The sequence below is a fragment of the Lissotriton helveticus genome, chromosome 8 (assembly GCF_964261635.1).
Source record: "Lissotriton helveticus chromosome 8, aLisHel1.1, whole genome shotgun sequence".
Lineage (NCBI taxonomy): Eukaryota > Metazoa > Chordata > Amphibia > Caudata > Salamandridae > Lissotriton > Lissotriton helveticus.
Window position 1 is genome coordinate 303,606,496 of NC_136069.1, and position 21,823 is coordinate 303,628,318.

Sequence of the window (21,823 nt, forward strand, 5' to 3'; positions counted from 1 at the left end):
TGACATGACATTTGAAATGTGCGCACTGAATTGGCCTTTATTAATGACACTGTAGCAAAGTTTGTGTATGGAAGATTTCGAATTTTGCACACACAAATACCAAGTGCCGATTTGAATTCACTGCGCAGGCGGATGCAAATGACTTTCAGGCTCCGTGAATCACTCAATTAAGGTGCCTTTAAATAACATGGTCATTTCTGGAAGCAGTTTTAATTTCTCCCGTGACCAAGGCTCAATGCCAGAGCTGAAACGCGTTGGGACAGTGTATTGTTTGCTGGCTACCGAGGAATTTCATACAATAAAGTATCTTTACTGCATGGAATCAGTCTTCAGTGGCTTTTCTTCGTGTGGGAAAGGGAAAGTCTGTTGTTGGATATATATATCTCTATATATATATATATATATATATATATATATATATCTGTCCAAGTGTAGATGTTGAAAAGAGTAGTACCCCGACTCGAGTAATACAAGTGTAGTACACTTGTGTGTGTGCGCGCATGTTGGTGTGAACTAGAAAAAGAGCCGTACTTTTTCGCTAGAGGTTGTATGAAGGAGTTCCCCATGGTATGCGAAGCTGAGGGAGTATAGCACCCTGTTGTGAAAAGTTGGATGAGGAAGTATCCTTTAGTGTGTTAAGTTGGGGAAGAGTAGTACCCTATTGTGAAAAGTTGTATTAAGAAGAACTCATAGCGTGCTAAGTTGGGATGGGAGGAGGGAAGTAACATGTTACAGGGAAAGATCCCAGTGGAGTGAAAATGTGGGGAAGTGTAGTACCCCATGGTGTCGTGGCTGATGTCTACAAGTTTCACCTGGGTGATCTTTATGTACAACTAGCAAAATTTAACGTGTGTGGTACAGGAGGCCGAGTACATTTGTGATTGATTTGTAGTGCGTTTTATTCAGTTAGCATCTAATGGAGTCTGTCATTGCTGTGTTTGAATGGCAGTGTTTGAAGTAGCTCTAGTGTGTTGTAGGTGAGTACTTTTTTACCTAGTGATGTGGTCTGATGTCAAAAGTTATGTTGCTGGACCCCTCTAGTGTTTAATTGTTGGGTTATTATAATAATTTTCCAGTATGCGTCTTGTGGAGGCTGCCATCATTGTGTTTTGAAAATGTCCCAACTCTTTTGGTGCAGTTTCCAGAAGTGTGTGGCATTGGGCGCAGATGGAGTGCTTTTTTCAGCCTGCCACTTGACCAGGTTTATTTGGCCAGGTGGAGTGACTGGGTGAGGGGCGTGTTGGAGCTCTGGGCTGTACTTCTGTTTGTATGTGCATGGTGCAGTTTGTTGTCCTTGTGGAGATGTGTGTGTTTATTGTGGATAAAGGAGTACGTGTGAGAGTTTGTTGTGCTGAAGTGATGTGGATGCATGGGGACATTGTGTATGAGAGTAGGTGTGATGACAGGTTTTGTGTTTAAGTCTGGTCAAGGGAGCCTCCAAAACCTTCAGTTTTTGTTTTGTGTGCCTTGAATGTGTAGACTTAGGCAGGATGGGGAAACCCTTTGTCGAAGAAAGCTGGTGGTTGCTTACCCTGGCTGTTGGTTGACTGAGTGTACATTACTGTATGTCCTGCATACATAAATGTTAATTGGTGTCATTGTGAGTGTGCAAACATATGATTTAAAGGCCCTGCCCTGTAGCTGCAATACACCACCTTTTTCAGTTTGGCCTGACAGTAAAGCTTTCTCCATTCCTTATGTGATCCACAGAAAAAAAGCTTTTCAGAATTACTGAGCAAGGGCTTGGGTTCTGCCTACATGTTGGTAACTTTTGAGTACAGCATTTGCTTGGGCAGGAGTTGTGTGCTTCTATTGAAAAATAGAACTTTAATTGCACTCTTTGCCTTCTCGTAAAGCTAATTCTCAGTACAGCAAGACTGAGTTAGTTATACTCCATACAGTATAAATGCATAGGTGTAGGATGCTGGCTTAGTATATGGTGCACACTTATTTGAGTGAAGCACGTTCCTCTAATTCAGACAACCCTTAAGGTGATTTTATTGGTCTTAGACAACCTTTAGAAAGCTCTCTAAGTGGTAGCTAATTCGATCTCCAGTGGTCCCGAGGGACGACGCAGAGCCAAAATTAAATAATTAATTTTCCCTCGGCATCGTCCCTCGAAATGCCCCCTAACCCGGCCTCACTGCTGTTACCTGCACGGACAGCGGCAGTTGCATCTCTTGTTGACGGTGTCTGCCGCCTTGCTGCTCGCCCCAGAGGTGTGTGAATGTGACGAAAGCAAAGCCACAACGGCCTGTTCCTCCTGCCTGCCGCACACACTCAGTGGAAGTGTCTGCGCCTCAGGAGTCAAGCATGGATTGACCATTCAATTGTAACGTCAATCACCCGGGGCCTCATGGAGCATGTTGTCTCCTCCAAAAATCATTGTGGCAAAGAAACATGGACTGTCAGTTGGAAAATGTTTTTAATGAGAGGCGGAAAACATGTTGCAGCTACCTCATAAAAATAGAAGAGAGGAGTAAATGTAAAGTAGAAAACTACAGTATTTTGCATACGTTCCTAGGTAGTAATTGGAAGGTAGGCGCTCAGAGACCAGGTCTTGGTGTATATATGAATTTTGAGTGGAGGGCGACCTGAGTTTTTTTTCCCTCTATGCTCCTTGTTGAATATATGGTATAGGCATGCACCTTGGCCAAGCAGGAACCGCAATTCTTGTCAGGGAAAGTGTAGTGCACGCTGAAAGTTTACCTGTGCTCACCCTCTGGTAGCTTGGCTCAGAGCAATCAAGCTAAATTAAAGAGACAATTTGTAAGTATTCACTTTTTACACACACAGCAACACACACACAGTAACACAGTGAAAAACACCACAAAAGTACTCCACACCAGTTTAGAAAAGTAGTCCATATTTATCTGAGTAAATCGACCAAAATGATAAAATAATCCATCACACACAAGTCAGGATGTGCATTTTGTAAGATTAAATAAAAAAACCTGTGCTAAGAAATTAATAGCTCCAACTGGGTCTATCTGGTCACGATTGATTGGGGCAAATCCAAAAGTTCAGTCTGACCACGATGGAGTGAGTGCCGAACACAGGAGTCGCGCAGACCTGCTGATAGTACCTTGGATGCATCGATGCTCCGGGACGATGCGTTGAACAAAGGAAGTAATGTGACGCAGTCGAAGGCGATGCGTCTTTTCCAAAGTCAGGCTATATCATTGATGCAGCGATGTCAAGAGCTCTGTGTGTTGGACCGATGTGTCGATGTCAAACCGCTGGGCTGTAGGTGATTCATTGGCACGACATTGGCCAGGGCTTAGAATGCATTGGAGTCAGGGATGGTGCGTCGCAGGTGTCGGTTGGTGGTGTCTGAGACTAGTGCAGCAGTGATGGTGCGGCAAAGTCGGGCTGTGCTGTAAGTCGAGGTCGCTGCGCCATACAGTCACCGACTGGTGTCCACCGCTTTGGTGCAGGCAGCGGTGATGCATTAATTATCGCAGAGAAAGGTGCTCGTTCCGAGTGACGCATTGGCATCGATGTGTTGGTTTTTTGAGTTGCAGCATCAAATATTTACTTCCAAGGGCCCAGCAATGGGTTTGGCACCACCTGGCAGAGCAGGACTCGTAGCAGAGGAGGCCAGGTGCTGGTAGCAAGAGGCAGGCGAAGTCTTTGATATCCCTGAAACTTCAGAAACAGGAAAACAGTCTTCCTGGTAGAATGTCCTCAGTTCCAGAAGTGTTCCGAGTATATGGTATCAGAGGTCCAGTACTTATACCCATTTTAGCCTCTGAAGTAGGGAGACTTTAACAAAAGGTCATTGTAGTGCACAAGACTCTGCCCTGGCTCCAGACTCACTACAGGGATGCATGCAACCATTTGTGTGGGGACAAACACAGCCCTATTCAGGTGCAAGTGTTAGCTCCTCCTATCACTCTAGCTCAGGAAGACCCATCAGCTTGGTGATGTGCCATCAGGATGTGAGTGGCACACCTTAACTCCCTTTGTGTGTGACTGTCTAGAGGGAATGAACAAAGCCCAGCTGTCACCCAACCCAAACGTGTATTTCAGAGAGGGGCAGAAGGCACAGAATTGTTAAAGTAAGAAAATGCCAACATTCTAAAAGTGGCATTTTCCGACCTGCAATTTAAAAACCAACTTCACTAAAAGATGTATTCTTAAATTGTGAGTCCAGAGACCCCAAACGTATTCTTCCCATCTTTCCCAATTGGAAGTTACACTTGTAAATTGTTACAAGGCTGCTCCAATACTAACCTATGGGGGGTATAGTCCTTGCAGTAGGGAAATACAAATGTAAGAGTATTTCACTACCAGGACATGCAAAATTGAAAGGCAGGTACATGTCCTACCTTTTAAGTACAATGCACCCTGCGTATCCAGGGCTTTCTTTGAGGGTGACCTACGTGTCATAAAAAAGGAAGGTTTAGATTTGACAAGTAGGTGAACTTGTCAGGTCAAAATGGCAGTTTATAATTACCTACACAGGCTGTGCTTTGGCAGGCGTGAGACATATTTGAATGGCTACTAATGTGGGTGACACAATCAGTTCTGCAGACCCACTAGAAGCATTTGATTTACTAGTCCTGAGCACATGTACTGCACTACACTAGGTACATATCATCAAATCAACTATGCCAATCATGGGGAAACTAAATGCCCTTACATTCTTGAAACAGAGCACACACACTTTAGCACTGGTCAGCAGTGAAAAAGTCCGAGTCTTAAAGCCAACAAAAAGGAAGTTCAGCACGCAGTCAGAATAGGAGATCAGAAAACAAAAAGTCTGGGGAAACCACGCCAAAAGATGCAAGGTGTAGGAAAATGGGATCTGCTTTCATGGTTACCCCCACTTTTTGCTGGTGTCATTGTGTTTTTCTGACTAGTCTGACTGGGATCGTGCTCATCAGGACCCCAGTCTCTGTGCTTCTTCCCCAAATTGGACCATGGTGAGTAATTAGGTACCCCCCAGATTGGCTACTGGTGTACCCTTGTAAATCCCTAGTATATGGTACTAAGGTACCCAGGGCATAGGTACACCAGGGGTCCCCCATGGGCTGAAGCATGTATTACGCCACCCATGGGAAACCACTCAAATTGTGACTACAGGCCTGCCATTGCAGCCCGTGTAAGCTGGTGCTAGCACCACTTACGACAGATATACATTTTCTTATATCTGAGGTCACTACACTTAAAACCTGTAAGTCACCCCTAATGCAGGCCTTTCAATCCTGAAGGCAGGGTGCTTGGTTATGTGTGTGAGGGTGCCCCTGCATGAGCAGGACACCTCTACAATTTACGGAGTCCATTTTCCTGGGTTGTAAGTGCATCAGTCATTAGGATACATAGAGTGGTCATGTGCCATTGAGCGATGGCTATCTCTAAACTGGCTGTAACGATCCCTGGCGTGTTTGGTATCAAACAAGCTGGAATCATACCTCCATGAACTGTAAAGCTCCTCCAGGAAGCCTTCAATGATCCCGATACCAGTCATCTAGACCAGGACAGCAACCTATGGCTGCTGCTGACCAGATACACAATTTTGCCCTCCTGCTGCTGAGCCATGCTCGAACAGGGGAAGGCAGAACAATAGGTTTCCTGTCACAGGGAGGTGTGACCACCTCTCAGCCAGGACTTAGGGTATTGGGCCAGGGTGGGGGCGCTTGCCAGCGCCACTATGTTGCTTTGAAGGGCACAGTTGATGCTCCCCTTACATACTCCAGTTCAAGCATCTCATGCTACCAAGATCTTCATCCACTGCACCGTGGGCCTTCATCCTTGGTGAGCTGCTCAGGGTCCTGTGCCTCCAACCTGTGGGTCCTCTTGATGGTCTTCATTGGCTCCAGTGAGCTCCCCTACTTGCTTGGGGCCTGTTCTGACTTAACTGCTCGTTGTGTGTCATTTGGACCTTGCTCGTCCAGACACAGCATCTTTTTCGTCTACTACGTTTGTCGTTGCCAAGGCTTGTTGATTCTCCCGCCGGACAATGACCCTCCGGCTCTTGACATCCGACGTGGGATAGCTCATGAACGGCTCCTGGTCTGCCACAGCATCGTCTGGGCCGCACAGCTGCAGTGCCAAGGTCACCGTCAACTCTCCTGCATCTCTGACATCCGTGGGCATTCGTCTTCCGTGCCTCCTGGTCACTTCTGAGTGGCATAGACTCTGTCCCCTCTACTTGCTGGTACCTCTCATTTTGAATCCACCTTTGGATTCCACCGGACTCTTTCAGCTTCTTTGCCATCGGCATCTTCACTGAAGTCCTCCATTGTGGTCTGAGGCGGTTTCCGATTTCATTTCACACCTTTGCACCCAGCTTCCCTGGTGTAGATATTCTGGTTCCTGGGGTATCCACGCGCGGGGTGACTCTCCACCCTTCAATCTTCCACGGGTTTCTTCAGGGTCCTCTGGATAGGGTCCTTCTTAAAAACTGCAACGCGACTTAACCATTGACTTGTATTGAGCACGCCGTCGTGTTCCCACTCTGCACACGGCCTCCGTCCTGGGTACTTACCATGGGTGTTCCTTGGGTCCCCGGCTCTTCTACGCCATCTGGGTCTAGTTGCGACTTAGGTCGTGGTTCACATTCCACTTAATTTGTTCGCCCCACCCCCCCAGAGACCACTGTGTATTTGTGCTACTTACATGTTCTATTACTAAAGTATTGTGTGTGTTGTGATTATATCTCTGGGTAGGAGGTATTACAGTGTGTCAGTGAGTATTTATGATAAATGCATATTTTTATTTAACCTACACTATATGATTAGTACTGGTAAAACAAGCTGCTTTACACTCCTTCTGGACTAAGCCTGAAGGCTGCTGTCCACAGTTAAAACTTAGAGAGCGTTCTAAGGTTGTCTAAGATCACCTTAAGGGTTGTCTGGATTAGTGCAGGATGCTACACTTGCACAAGTGAGCAACATATACTAAGCCATCCTCTTGACCAAGGAAGGGGCTACGTAGGAAGACACCATTATGGAGAACATAGAGAACTATCTCCTCACAACAGCCGCATAGCAACTGCACTATTTCTGGCACCTGGATTTGGTAATTTCTGAGTGTTTGTGGCATATATGAAGTTCCCAACACACACAATTCTGGTAATGATAGGTCAACTTGATACCATTTTTGCTCATTTATATAGTCTTTGCATCTTAAAATGCGCTGAGGTAGTGCATAAATGGTCCGTTAATGTTGGTTGGGATCCAAGGATCAACAAACAGCATTTGATATTTACACAGATTTTCCCAAATGCTTTCAAAGATTAGCTCTACTTCAACTTTTCATTTTAGTCATGTATGCTATTGACCTTATAAACAATCATTTAAATCAAAAGATGAAACTGAGAAGTAAAGTTACTCCCAACTTTGTATTCAAAGTATTCATTTATGATGAACAAAAGTGGGTAAACCGTTGGAGATGTAGGCTACCATATATGTGAGGCTTTTTTGTTTGCCCTGGGACAGACTGTGATTACAGAGCAATATCCTGTGTGGGTAGTGTTTTAGTACTGTATCCCTGGGTTACAATACTAATGTACTCCAATTGGGCTTCTGGGTGACCTCTTTTGCTCCTAGAGTTTCTTGAGGTAATGAGGAAAAGCATAAAGATTTGTCTCTGATGGGAAAGAGGTTGATAAATTCTGATTCAGTTTGACAATACTTAAACACCCAAATGTGTTAATTTCTAGTCGTTGCTTCACTGTAGAAACCAAAAAGTACTTTGGGTTTCTAAAATCTGACAATTAAAACTAAGGTGCCCACAAAAAGCAGGAAGGAGGAAGCCTAAGAATAGCTCCTCTTCTCTACTAGAATCTTCTTAACGGCAGGCCCCCCTGTTGGAGGGAATTAATCACTGCTACTCTTTTCGGAATAGCCCCAGTGAAAGACATGTTAATTATGGATGTCGGTACCTTTTGCTTAAACTCAGATACCTATAACCAGATGCGTCTCCTAAGGGCGATACTGGTCCATGTCTGCCTGCGGGTTGTGTCAGCCAACATCTGACCAAAAGCATCTTTGGGTGCAGCCATCTTCTTAACCTATTGGAAGTGAGCCTTTGCCCTTTTAATGCAATGTTATGGGAGGAGTTACATCAATTCATGCATCGCCTACCACTGCTGACATCCATACCTGTTCAACCGGGCACATTTGTCATTTTGTGGTAGCTGATCTCATTCTTCCTCCCACCATTTCTATTCTCTTTATCTGGTGAGAACTGTAAATGTTGGAGCATAAGTTCTCTTACTAGCTGTAAAGACGATGGTAGAGTTTGCAGGAGGATATACACGTGTGTGTGTATATAAAAAAAAACTAAAAAGGTTAAAGTGAGGTTAGAGCTCCCACAAGATGAGCATTTTTTGTTTCTCTAATAACTTTGGCCTTGTTTGACGAATCTTCACAAAACTTTCCATAAAAAGGTTCATCCACACTGGAAAGTTTCAGTGGGATCCATTCAGAAGGGGCCAATAAAAGGGGAGGTCCCAAAATGTTTATTTCCCATAGGAAACTTTGGTAAGTGTTAAAGAAAAAACATCAAAACGGAATTGCACCAAAATTGGCCATTCAGCCGTTTGTGAAATCTGCATTCAAAGAGGTTCGCACTGTGGAAATAAAGGGGTCAAAATGTAGTGAAATGTGGACTGCTTGACCTGTTGGACCTTCTTTTATAAAAAAAAAATAATAATGATAATGGGATATTCTGTTTGGCCCAGAGATCATTTTCTCCCATGGGTCATTTCGGTACTGTAGTACCTAGGCTGGTATCGTAATGAGTGTCTGGTACTCGATAAAAGAGGCATGAGGTGGATTTAGGACTAGGCAACCTTGGGATTCAGTGCGCTGACATTTAATTGCACCAGCTGGGGGCTTTTCAGAAAATCTTTGGGCATTTGCACTTATTTTATTTCCCAATTAAACACTGGTTGTTTGGAGAACCCTTAACCTTCTTCTCAACTCATCTCATAACTTCTAATACCCTGTCAGTGCTAAGAAGGTTATCAGGGACTGGCTTCAGCATGAGACGGAGCATAGTAAAGAACTGAGCAGAGCGTTCAGTCTGAGGCGTTCTTGCTGCCCTGCACCGGGCTCAAAGCCTCACTCCCACAGGAGTGGTGCTCTGCCTTAGAAATGGGGCGCTTGAGTGAGAGGGATGTGTTTTGAAGTGGTAGTCATGCCCCTGGGTGTCTTTTTGGTGCAAGCGCTGTTGGCGTAGATGCCAAAGGAGGACCGTCTTGATCATCTTTCTCCAAGGCACTCAGGACGACTCGTAGAGGCTAAGCAGGTTCTGCTTCCAAAATATTGGGGATTTGAGGATGACTGCTACTGCATTTTCAAGTGTGCTAACACCTTTCCCTTCGGTGCCTCCAAGTCTTTTTAAACCAAAGAAAGCAAGAACGGACTCGAGGGAGGTCTCGTTGAGATTGAGGAAAGGTTGCAAATGCACTGCTGATCAACCTCCAGATGCTGTGTGTTCCAGCGTGAACAAGATAGAAGGGTGTGTGTCCCATCACCACCTTGTCATGTGGTGCACCAAAGCGAAGCAGTCGCAACCAATAGGAATAAAAACTGAGTTCTCATCGGGAGGAACTTCGAACGGAGGTCACTTGCACAGTGATTGTCATCTGAGCCATCTGTCTCAAACAGTGGAGTTAGGCCAGAATAGCCGCGAGAAACTTATCAATCTCTAAGCCGGTGCTGAACACGTCTGAACCCAAAGGCAGAAAAAAAACTACCTAAGGTGGAGACGATGCCCATGCGCACTATGCACTAAGGAAGTAGTCACAGCACATCTCATGACTCAAAGATTCTTTGAATACTAGCTCAGCGTGCCTGTTTAAATGTGTGAGTGTAGAAGTCTGGATTATGGTCCAATCACATTGGGAGGTATTCCCCTAAAATTTGTGGTAGTCCCTGTAACCCTTTTTGTCTAGCTGTTTGTTTCTGAGATGTGGACTTAACAGTACATTTTCTGGCTTTATATCATTGTTTTAATCCCACTCATCAAATTTGGAGAGGTCTTGTGACTTGCAAGGCAATTTCACTCTAGCATCTTTCGAGTGCTTATCGGTGATGTTTTAGTTCATTTGTCGGTGCGCAACTAGTTGCGGTGAAGGATAAGCAAGCTATTGACTAAAAAGCCTGTTGAAAGGTGAGTAGCCTCTTGGGAAATTGATTACTCTGTGTACCTAATCTTACCCATGGCACAAGTTTACAAGGGTTTCTTCACCATGGACGTTCCTTGATGAGCAATGAGATAAAGCAGTGATAATTGATGTTTAAAGGAGTTGAATGAGTGTTATGATCAAAGGAATGTAGTTCAAGACTGGCTTTCATGACTAAGATTTGTTTTCCATTTGTTATGCACCTTTTTTATTTTTACTTGGCTATATGTGGTTTCACATGCGTACGGTGTGCCCAGGTTGTGCGGATGCAATGCAGGCATCACTGTATTGTACAAGTCATTCTCCATTTCATGCATATCCCAGTGGTGACTGACAGCCTTACAGACCTGCAGAGCTCTACATTTAGTGACATGCTACAGAACAGGATGTTGGATTCAGTATCCTTAGCTACGTTTGTCAAGGTGATGCATTATAAAATGAAGAGCCGAGACCAATATAACAGCATACGGTTGGTGTTTGGAGACTGTGTGTTTTTTGTTTTCTTCTTAGTCATGAGAGATAATGAGATTGGGCTCAAGGTAGGTGATTGGCGAAACCTGGTTGTATAGTAGTTCTCTTTTGTTATTGTACACCCATTTCTTGCATTTGAAGTTTAATTCTATCATTCTACTCTTTTCAATGCACTACCCTATTTCTCACACTATACCTCTATCAATAAACCTCTACCTCCACTGTCTCTATTCATCCCAAAACCCATACCACTACTATGATCCCCAAAATAACCCTTTCTAGACTCTTCCCTCCGCTACCCCTCCTTGCATCATCTCATACCTCTTTTTTTCAGATCTCCCAAACAAGCCTTTCTAACCCACTCCCTCTGACTCTTCCCTCTCCACCTCCCCTTTACTCATCCCAAATCCCCTCCTACTGCTATGAACTGCAAAAAATAAGATAAAAATATCTAGACCCTTCCTTCTATCCCTCAATTAGTTCTTTTTAATCCAAATAACAGACTAACATGTCCATCCCTCAAATTAATTTCACATTTCACTATACTAATTCATTGTTAAGCCTTTGAGTTCCGGAATAGTGTGCTACTTGCCGAAAAAGCACTTTGACGCCTCGTCAGAGATAGAAAGCCCTATATAAATGCAATTACAATACAATAAGGGTTGTCTGGATTAGTACAGGATGCTACACTTACATAAATGAGCACCATATATTAAGCCAACCCCTACACCAGCTCTAACATAAACTAACATAGGTACTTAAAAAACTAGATGGAGTGCATGTTGTGTATTGGTCTAACATCAGTCCTAGGATCAGTGGGTTGCCAAAGATTTAAAGATTGAAGACAAAGTGCCTGCATTCGAGGACTCGACTCTAACTTTTATTGTGCAATTACACTGGATGGCAGAACTCTTTTCAAATACTATCATAGCCTCTCAACTGACCTTTGTGAAACCGCTCATTTAGGAGACTGGCTCTCTATATAGTGTACTAAAAAGAAGTACACTGTGGAGAGTCCAGTGTGTCCTCAATCGGTTTACAGAGGCTTAAGTAGATAATAATAATATTATCTTTTGGGATTGTGTGGACGAGCAGTTAGGGTTACTAGAAAGTAGTGCTAAGAATTTGTTGTACTCACAGAGGCAATAAATGAGACCCACCCTCAAAGAATAAATCGGAGACTAATTTAGAAAAAGAACACTTCATTTTACATATATTTCAAACTTCGTTTCAATGTAAGTACAGTTTTTGATAAAAAAAATATACACAGATAAGTAAACGTTTCAAAAATGTGCGCATAAATGCACAAACAATCCTATGGGAGGAAAAGTCAAAAAGGTAGATACAGTCGGTTTCAGGGGTTCACCTTCTGGGATCGGAGTAAGTGTGGGTCAAGGTTCAAAGCACTACTAGCAGTTCTTCAGGATCAGCATGGTGCTAGTGAGGGGAGCGCTACGGAGAAGGGGGGAGGGGCACCTGTTAAGAGACTGTACAGTGTGACTTACAGGCAAGTCCAAGGACTCCCAAACGGGAGCTCAGGTCGCAAGGGGTCTTGGAGCACGGGTGCACAGCTGGTTCATTTGTGACCCAGGCCTGGACGCTCGGGAGCAGAGTGGTTAGGTCAGCTGGGCTGGGTGCGCAAAGATCACTTCGTGGTCAGGGATAAACAGCTGGCAGGGACAAAATCGTTGCAGCTGGGCCACTCCCGAAGTGGGTTTCAGCGATGCGGAGTCCTTCGACGGCTTCTTGGTTCTAGTGCAGTGAGGATCTGGACTGGACACTTAGGGTCAGTGTGTATTGCAGGGCGTCCAGTATCCCAGTGGTTGGTACCGCATGGCTCCAATTGGCCCTGGTGTCTTAACACTCTTTGGGGGAGACTGATCCGACCTTCCAGAGCATGAGAACCATCTCCTGGTCGTCTGCGGTGTAGGTAGGGCCAGGGAGCTGCAAGGCGGTGGACTGGCTTCTGTTTGTTGGTACCTGCTGACTGCAGGGGAGTAGCTCCTCTACTCCAAGGGAGACTTTCGGTGTTTGTTGAAGTGCTGGCAGGCAACCCAAGACTTTGGTCGTTCTCCAGCTCTCAGGATGAGTCACTCTGTCACGATTGTCAAGACAGGGCTGAGAAAGGCAGGGTTTCGAGATAAATTCCAAAGTTCTGCTGCAGTTCTTGCCAGACAGTGACTCTTCTTCATCTTCCTTCTGTTGATCCGATAAGGGCATTATGGGGAGTGACAGGTAGTAGCCAATTGGCTACCCACCTTTAGGGTGTCTACACCGTCTATATGACCCCTTCCTGTGGGAAGTGGGCATTACCCAGACCCTAGATTGCTAATTCCGCCCAACACAATATGGAGGAATCTGATAAGTAGGGTCCATATCAGCTGGCCCGCCCTAGGGGTGTTGTTGGCTCACTCTGGGCACACCTCCAAATCTAACATATTTTCCTGTCTGCCTTGATGCCAAAATTGGGTCAGGACAGGTGGGTGGCAGTTCTACTCTCTGGAAAGGCCCGGGATGCATAACAAAGGCGGCAGGCCTTTGACGCTTCCCGCCTGGAATGCCCAGCCTGCTTGGAGGAGGTGTGAACCCCGCCCGCTAGTTGAGCGGCGGCGCGCGTCCTAGTTCTGCGTTCCCCTCCTCTCTGCAGTCAAGGGTTTTCTAGTGTGCTAATGTAGGGCTAACGGTACGAGCTTACCCCCATTGCAGCGGTAAAGCGGCGGAGGCTCCTCAGATGTGTCCCGGAACTGGGCAGAACCCTCCACGTCTTTCGAGCCCTTCGCTCCTGCCGCGCTGGGATAGAGCCGCCCTGGAGTTGAGACGTGGTCGCAGAGCGGTGGCTCGCGGTCTCCTCCGGGGGAACTCAGGCGGGGTCAGAACAAGCGGCATTGGAGCTTTCTTCCTACGGGAGGGGGCAGGAAGCAGGAAGATAGAGGTCGGTGAGATTGTTGAGATTGCTGAATGCTCTGCTTACAAACAATGGGTTAAAACCAGGAGCCGAGACAAGGGTGTCAATGAAGGTGAAGGCGGTAAGAGTGAGTTTTCTCCACTAACGGGGAGCCCTCGCGTATTTACTTCTGTTTGTGAATCTGACCATGAACGCTCTGAAACAATATTGAATCAGACTACACACAAGAGAGGGGGTAAAAGGAAAGGAAAGCGCGAAAAGAGCTCACAAAAGAAGGTGTCGGATGGTCTTGTTTGTGGTTCGGTGGAGGATATAGGGGCTCAGGGTAACCCTAAAGACACATCAGTATCAGGATTGAAGGGGGAACAGCAGCAGGAAGAGTCCCGGGTGGGCCACGATACCGCCTTCCAGAGCTACCAAGTTAAGGGGAGGAGTGTTAGGGGAGTCTGAAGTAAGGGCTCTTCCAAGGCCCTCTCGAAGGTTGCCTCTGTCACGGTCACCCCATCTTTACGCTCCTTATTCAGAGTTCAATCCCAGATTTTGAATGTTACGGGTCAAAAGTCATCTCCTGAGCTGTATTCTTTTACCGTCCCTGTGAAAAATCCTGTCTGCCCCTCTTCTACCCCTTGCACGATGCCTAACTCTATAACCCCTACCATGACTGTACCTATCATGCCCAAACCTGCTACAACCCCCACGATACTATTTGGGGCTTCAGCTTTAACCCCTATAAGCACGGTAACCACCTCCGAGAATTTAACACGATCCGACTTACTTAGTGTAGCTCCTTCGGAGGCTGTTTCATCGGTGGTTTGTGAAAAGGGAGGAGGGGATGATGTAGTCGGAAATTCGATAGAGGCCCTCTTCTTGTCACTAAAAAATTATATAAAACAGGGCTTCGCAGTCTCTGAAGATAATCAGTCCGAGATTAGAGCAGTATGCGACACCCTGGAGAAGAAAGTGGACTTTTTGAATGGAAGGACTGAGACTTTGGAGGGCTCAGTTGAGCACCTTAAAGCCAATCTAGGGTCGGCAGAGGACAAAATTCAAGCACTACGTAGAGATGGGGAGGCCCTGCGAGAGAGAGTGGAGTCACTTGAGAACAACTCACACAGAAATAATTTACGCCTCTTGTAGATCCTGGAGGGGAAGGAAGGAAGTGACTTAAAAACCTATATAGTGGCATTACTCAAGGACTCTCTGAACCTCGAATAGTCAGTGGGTTTCTTAGAAAAAGATATTCAGAGGATTCATAGGGACCCATTTATTTATTTATTTATTTATATTCTTATAACGCGCCTGAATCGGCCCCGAAGGGATATCTCCGTGCGTGGCTCCTGAATGAGAAGGACAAATTGTATTGAGGGGATAACAGAGAGAGAGGTCAGGTTAACCAGATGTGAACAGGAAAGTTTTTAATTTCTTCCTAAAGGAAAAAAGATTGGAGATTTGTCTCAGCTGCGGTGGTAGGGAGTTCCACAACAAGGGGCCTTTTAGGGAGGGTGCTCGGCCTCCCTGTCTTGCTCTGGTTACTTTCGGTATGTGTAGCAACATAGTGTTGCTAGATCGCAGAGCACGTCCGGGAGAGTAGAGGAAAAAAATATCTTTTAGATATTTGGGACCAGACCCATAAATGCACTTATGCATAATGCAGCAGAGTTTAAAACTCACCCTCTGTTGCACTGGAAGCCAGTGAAGGTGGGAAAGGAGAGGGCGGGAGGGGGTACGGGGAGGAGCATTCAGGATGAGTCTTGCCGCGGTGTTCTGCACCACCTGCAGTCTGCGTAGTTGTTCATGGTTGGCAGAGCTAAGTAGACTATTACAATAGTCTACCCGCCCAAGGATTAGAGCCTGTACCAGCGTTTTCCTATGGATGTTCGGTAGGAAAGGGAAGATACGCCGTAGAAGACCAATTGTGCGGAAACACGTTCCCGCGACCTGGCTGACATGATCTTTCATAATCAGAGTTTGGTCCAGGCGTACCCCCAGATTTTTTATGGTCTGTTTGGGCGATGGGACAGGTCCTAGCTCAAGTGGCCACCAATCCGGCGACCAGAGCAAGGTGGCCCCTCCAAACAACATGACCTCCGTTTTGGTCACATTGCACTGGAGGAAGTTCTGGGCCATCCAACCAGCCACCGCTCTCATGCCGTTTTGAAAAGATTGCATGACTGCAGGTGTGATGGTTTGAAAGGGAAACAGCAGCTGAGTATTGTCAGCGTAGGAAATTGGTGAGAACCCATAGGATCTAATAATCTCAGCTAGAGGGGCCACATATACGTTGAATAACGTGGGGCTCAAACATGAGCCCTGTGGCACACCTTTAGTAAGCTTCCTGCAGACAGATTTATGGGAGCCTAATTTGACACCTTGTTGTCTGCCTTCAAGAAAGCTTTCAAGCCACGCAAGAGCGGTCCCCCTTACTCCCACTCCCTTCAGACGGTCGACTAAATCCTAGCAGGGCTAAACCGAGGAAGATCCTCATTAATTTCCTCACTTACGCTGTAAAGGAGAAGATTCTGAACTTGGCACTCAAGGCTAAAACATTAAAGGGACCAGACTTTTTATTTGAGGTGCGTTCAGATCTATCTAAAGTGACCTTGGTACGTCAGTGGGAATTAGGTCAGAGAATGGACAAGTTCAGGTCATTGGGGACCACAGTGCAGATGAGATTCCCTGCTTTTCTCAAGATTATGCACAGCAATAAAATGTATAATATTAGAACTCCGTACGAGGCAGATGAGTTATTGGAATCTCTAAGCAGTGCATCTCGTGAAAAAGAATGAATCCAATTTAGTGCAGTAGCGGATTAGTCCAACTTAGGTTTTTTTTGTTTTTTTTCTCCCCCCCCCCCCTTTAGCTCTACTTTATATATGAATCTTAAGCACTCTATTCTTTAAAGTTAAATGTAATTAAAAATAAAAATGGCAGAAACAAAAAAAATCGGTTCGAAAGTTTTTTTTGAAAAAGTGGGTGGTGGGCTGGAATCTTATTTGTAGAGTTAGCACAGTTTCAACATTTATTTAGCACAAAATAGTATGGTTTAAGAGGTGGAGACGGGGGTGGACTAGCAATAGTAGTAGGACGCAAATTTGGCCATTCATCAGGCCAAAGCAATAAGGGATGGGTTTCCCAAGGGGGGGGGGGGGGGGACACAGGGGATAAAAGAGTACATTTTCCTAATTTGCTGACACCCTATTACCATTTTATATGTCGTAACTTCCATTGTGATTCAATCCAGGGATCTCTGTTGTTTGTTCAGTTGTTTGCTAGGCACAAAAAGCGCTTAGACTCAGACTGGGGTTGTGCCTGCGGGGTGGCATCTAAGGTGGCGATGAAAGAGCCAACATGACTCTGCTGCAGTTTCTGTCCTGGAATGTCAATGGCCTGCGCACGAAGATCAGAAGAGCTAGAATCTTACAATATTTAAGAGACTCTCCGGCGCAGGTAATTGCCATCCAGGAATTGCACCTTCTTAAGACAGAGACAACAGAAATATTAAAAAAACAGAAATGGGTAGATGTCTTTGTTTGTTCATATCAGTCAGCAAACCTTAGAGGGGTGATGATTCTTTTTAAAAAACAAGCTAAGGCGCAAGTTTTGGAATGCAGGGAGGATCTTAGCGGTAGATGGCTCATATTAAAAACGCTATTAGGGGATATGCCTATTACTTTGTTGACCTACTATGGGCCTAATCAGGATGATCCCTCCGGTCTGGATACTATCTGTAACCACCTGATTGACTTCCCTGATCCTATTATTTGGGTAGGAGATTTCAATATTGTTCTAAACCCCAGGTTAGATAACTCTCCAAATTCAAGAGCTGTAGTTCCTTCTAAATCACAACAGACTCTTTTGACTATAATGAGGCAGATCGGTCTCTCAGATATTTGGAGGGATCGTGCAGGTGACCAAATGGGGGTTTCATTCATTAACCTAAAATACAATCACACATCTAGAATTGATTATGCATTGTTTAGTTATACCTTAAGGGATTTGGTCAAACATATCGATTACCTGCCATCCCACTTGTCAGACCACTCTGCACTAGCTTTTAGCTTAGCTTGTACCCAACAACAACAGTCCAGATCGTGGTCTTTCGACCGTACTATCTTATTAGTGGAGGATGAGATAAATTTCCTTACACTTGAGACTAAACAGTTTCTTGAGACAAATTTAAATACAGCTAAAATCTCAGTAGTGTGGGATACTTTGAAAGCCTATTGGAGAGGCTGCATTACTAATAGAGCCTCTTATAGAAAAAAGAAATTCAGGAACAATATTAAGGGTTTGGAAGACGATATGAACAGAATACAATTACAACTTAGCACCCAATCAGGAATCGATCCGACGGCAGATTTGGACAATCTGGTTTCACTCAAAAAACAGCTGGAGTGTACTCTCCAGGAGAGAATTGCCCGTAGATGGGAAGCGAGTAAAATCTCACATTTTGAATTTGGCGAAAGCGGCGGTAAGTTACTCGCGTTAAAAGTGAAATCAGATCAGGCACGTAACCATATTAAACAGATCATGGTGGAAGGCGGGCCATCACCTCGGTCATCTAATTCAGACATAGGGAAGGCCTTTTGCGAGTTTTTCCAATCTATCTATAAGAAGGACACTATTGAGGATGCTGAAGAAACGAAAACATGGTTTGATATGATCTGCCTACCCAGTCTCACGACCGAACAACAATCTGGTTTGGATATGGAAATTACTGAAGAGGAAGTCAGAAAGGTGATTAACAGCTCTAAAATTGGAAAGGCAACAGGGCCAGATGGTCTTCCAGGAGAGTTATATCGCTTACTTAAAGAGTCTATCATTCCAGTGTTGGTGAAACTTTTCAGCGGTATACTCTTGAAGGGAGATGACCCTCCTGGGTCATTGAGTGAAGCCACAGTCGTCTTAATATTAAAACCTGGCAAAGTCCCGACTGACTGTGGCTCCTATCGCCCAATCACACTCCTAAACAACGATCATAAACTCTTTGCCGCCATCCTGTCAAAAAGGTTGGGGGGAGTTGTGGATAACATCATTCATGTCGATCAAAAGGGTTTTATTAAATGGCGCCAATTAGCCGACCTTACTTATGATCTAGTAGGTGCTATTGATATTGCGTCCACCTTCACCCTTCCTTTGGCGGTCCTAACGCTGGATGCAACTAAAGCCTTTGACAGGGTTAATTGGGCATACCTCTCTGAGGTGTTGAAGAAGTTTAATCGAGGAAGAGCATTCTGTTGTGCTATAGAACTGCTGTACAAGGCCCGGCAGCTAGATTACTTGTTAATGGGTCATTGACAGACCCTTTTACGATCACTAGGGGTACACGACAAGGCTGCCCCCTCTCCCCTCTCCTGTTTAACCTGTATATAGAACCTTTTGCACAGGTACTCAGAGAAGACCATAACATCGTTTCTTTTAAATTTGGAGAGTGGGAGAGGAGAGTGGCCCTGTATGCAGACGATAGCCTGATCTTTACAGCTGACCTCGATACAGCTTTTTCTACGGTTATCTCACGTGCGGAAGAGTTTTGCAAAATATCAGGTTATGAAATTACCGCTAATAAGACTGAGGTGATGGCATGGAATATGGAAAATACACATCACCATATTGCCTCCACCATGCGATATTTAGGTATTAGAATAACCCAGGAAGTTGGAAAGATCCCTTAATTCAATCTTGACCGTATTTTTAAAGAGTGCCAAAAACAGCTGAAATCTTGGGCGCACCTTCCCATATCGATCTTGGGAAGGATACATTTAGTTAAAATGTCTATCCTGCCCTAGCTAACTTTTCTCTTTAAATCCATTCCACTTGCGTTCGACATGAAGCAAATAGCGAAATGCCAAAGAGAACTAAACTCATTCATTTGTATGGCACTGGCGCCTGCTATGGCGTTACTTTTGCATTGTTATTGTGTGGCCGGTGCCTTCACAAGCATGGGTCGGTATTTATGCAATGAATAAAAAAGATTTAATACTAAACTCATTCATTTGGAAGTATAGAGCTACCAGGTTAGCTTGGAAGAAGCTTAGGCGGAAGAGGGAGAAAGGAGGACTGGCAATGCCCGATTTGCAATACTATGCGTGGGCATTCCAGTTATCTCATTCAAGAATGCTGCTGAAAATGCCCACCAGCACAACTGTGGGAGAGATGTTCCGGGCCATGCTAAGGGGAGCAGACTTGTCGGAAGTTGGTTTTATGTTTAAGTTTGGAGATCAAAAAAAAAACATTTAAACTGAAAGTTCTTCAGTCGATAGCCCGAAGTTGGTCAGCAATAAGAAGGAGAGTAGGGCTGGGCTATTTCTCAAATTGTGCACCTTTATGGGATTCTCCGGGTACACCTGCATGCCTCCAGGACAGTTTGAGCATACCACTGAGAGATTCGGGGATCTTAAGGTGGGGGGACTTGTTGGAAGGGGCTGTTTTGCCTTCTTGGAAATACCTTCGCGAGAAAGTGGGGCCCGGTCTCTCTAAGTTTAAGTATTTTCAATTGAACAGCTGGGTTCAGTCACAGTCTAAGCGCGATGTATTATTAGGGAGGGAGAGTAACCTAGAAGATCTGCTAGTGGCAAAGCCTGGAGGTAGAAAGGAGGTCTCATTGTGGTATTGGGCCATTGGGGAGGAAGCAGATGGCGAATTTAAACTTGCCGATGAACTATGGGGAGAGCAGATGAATATACAATGTGATTCGATGTGGATGGATTCATTTAACACTCTGTATAGAATAGTCAAACCTGCTTGGCTTCGGCGCAATCGTATTTTTACAGTCCATAGAGCGTATCTTTCCCCGCTTAAGCTATCAAAATATCAGCCTGGGAAAGTATGTAACAAATGTGGTTTGTCAGAAGCTTCGGATGTACATATGTTTAAGGACTGTCCCCTCATATGCCATTTCTGGGATTACGTTATAAAATCTATGATATCCATCCTGAAGGTCTCATTGACTATTAGTTTACCGTTAATCATCTTTGGCCTCGCTGACAACATTGTGGGCCCTTCAAGATCTCTTCTTTTCTATGCAATTCTTTTGGCAAGAAGGCAAATATGCAAGTATTGGGTAGAGTCAAAGGCGCCGACCCACTCAGAATGGCTGACCTTGTTGTATGAAGTATCTAAGGTTGATTTGGCCAGATCCTGTAACAAGAATAAACTTGCATTTTGGGATCTACTGAAGCAGTGAAGGTAGGAGTCCGGGTTTTTTTCTTTTTTTTTTTCCCCCCGGGTCCTATGATTATGCCTTTGATGCTCCTCGGACCTCGCAAAGGGTCTCCCAGTATCATGGTCCGACAGGTTTGCAAAGACCTAGGTGGAGCAAAAACCTCTTCCCCATGATCCTCCTTCCGGTAATTAAGTGTCTTTGGCTGACGGTAGCAAATAACGATATGTAAATGTAAAAAAATGTAAATTGATACTTGTATAGCGCACTACTCACCCACAAGGGTCTCAAGGCGCTTGTGCGAATACCGCTGTGGAACCCATCCTGGCTTTCCCTGTGAGGTGTCCACTCCTGGGCACCCCCAAGGTGGAGGCCAGGCATCCTTAGCGTTGTGGGGGCCGTTGTGGAGATTAAGCAAGCTATTGCCCAGAGTTGCAGAGTGGGACTCCATGATTGGAATAGGCACCGAGGCGAGAATTATCAGGTCCGTGGAATTTTGAGCCCAAGTCCCGCCGAGGCGGGGAATTGAACCCTGGTCCCGGGCTAGACCTCTGCATCAGGGTCTGCCGCTCTAACCATTGAGCCACACTTCTCCACTTCTCAGCAGGATACGAAAAGAAAGATGGAGGGTTTCTTTTCTTTTTCCAGTGGGGTTAAGGCAAATGAGGACAAAAAAAAAAAAAGTTCTCCTGCAGTTCTTGCCAGACAGTGACTCTTCTTCATCTTCCTTCTGTTGATCTGATAGGGGCATTATGGGGAGTGACCGGTAGTAGCCAATTGGCTACCCACCTTTAGGGTGTCTACACCCCTGATATGATACCTTCCTGTGGGAAGTGGGTATTACCCTGACCCTAGATTGCTAATTCCGCCCAACACAATATGGAGGAATCTGAAAAGTAGGGTCCATATCAGCTGGCCCGCCCTACGGGTGTTCTTGGCTCACTCTGGTCACACCTCCAAATTTAACATATTTTCCTGTCTGCCTTGCTGCCAAAAAGTGGGTCAGGACAGGTGGGTGGCAGTTCTACTCTTTGGAAAGGCCTGGGACGCATAACAAAGGCGGCAGGCCTTTGACATTTCCTGCTTGGAATGCCCATTCTGCTTGGAGGAGATGTGAACCCCTGCACCCAGAACAGACTTTGTTCCT

The 21,823-nt window shown here is 45.2% G+C and overlaps 1 protein-coding gene across 1 annotated transcript in view; it reads left to right on the forward strand.

Annotated features, from left to right (window-relative positions):
• MPHOSPH8 (M-phase phosphoprotein 8) overlaps positions 1–21,823 on the forward strand; it is a 303,929-nt gene that overhangs the window by 69,389 nt on the left and 212,717 nt on the right. The window lies entirely within an intron of this gene.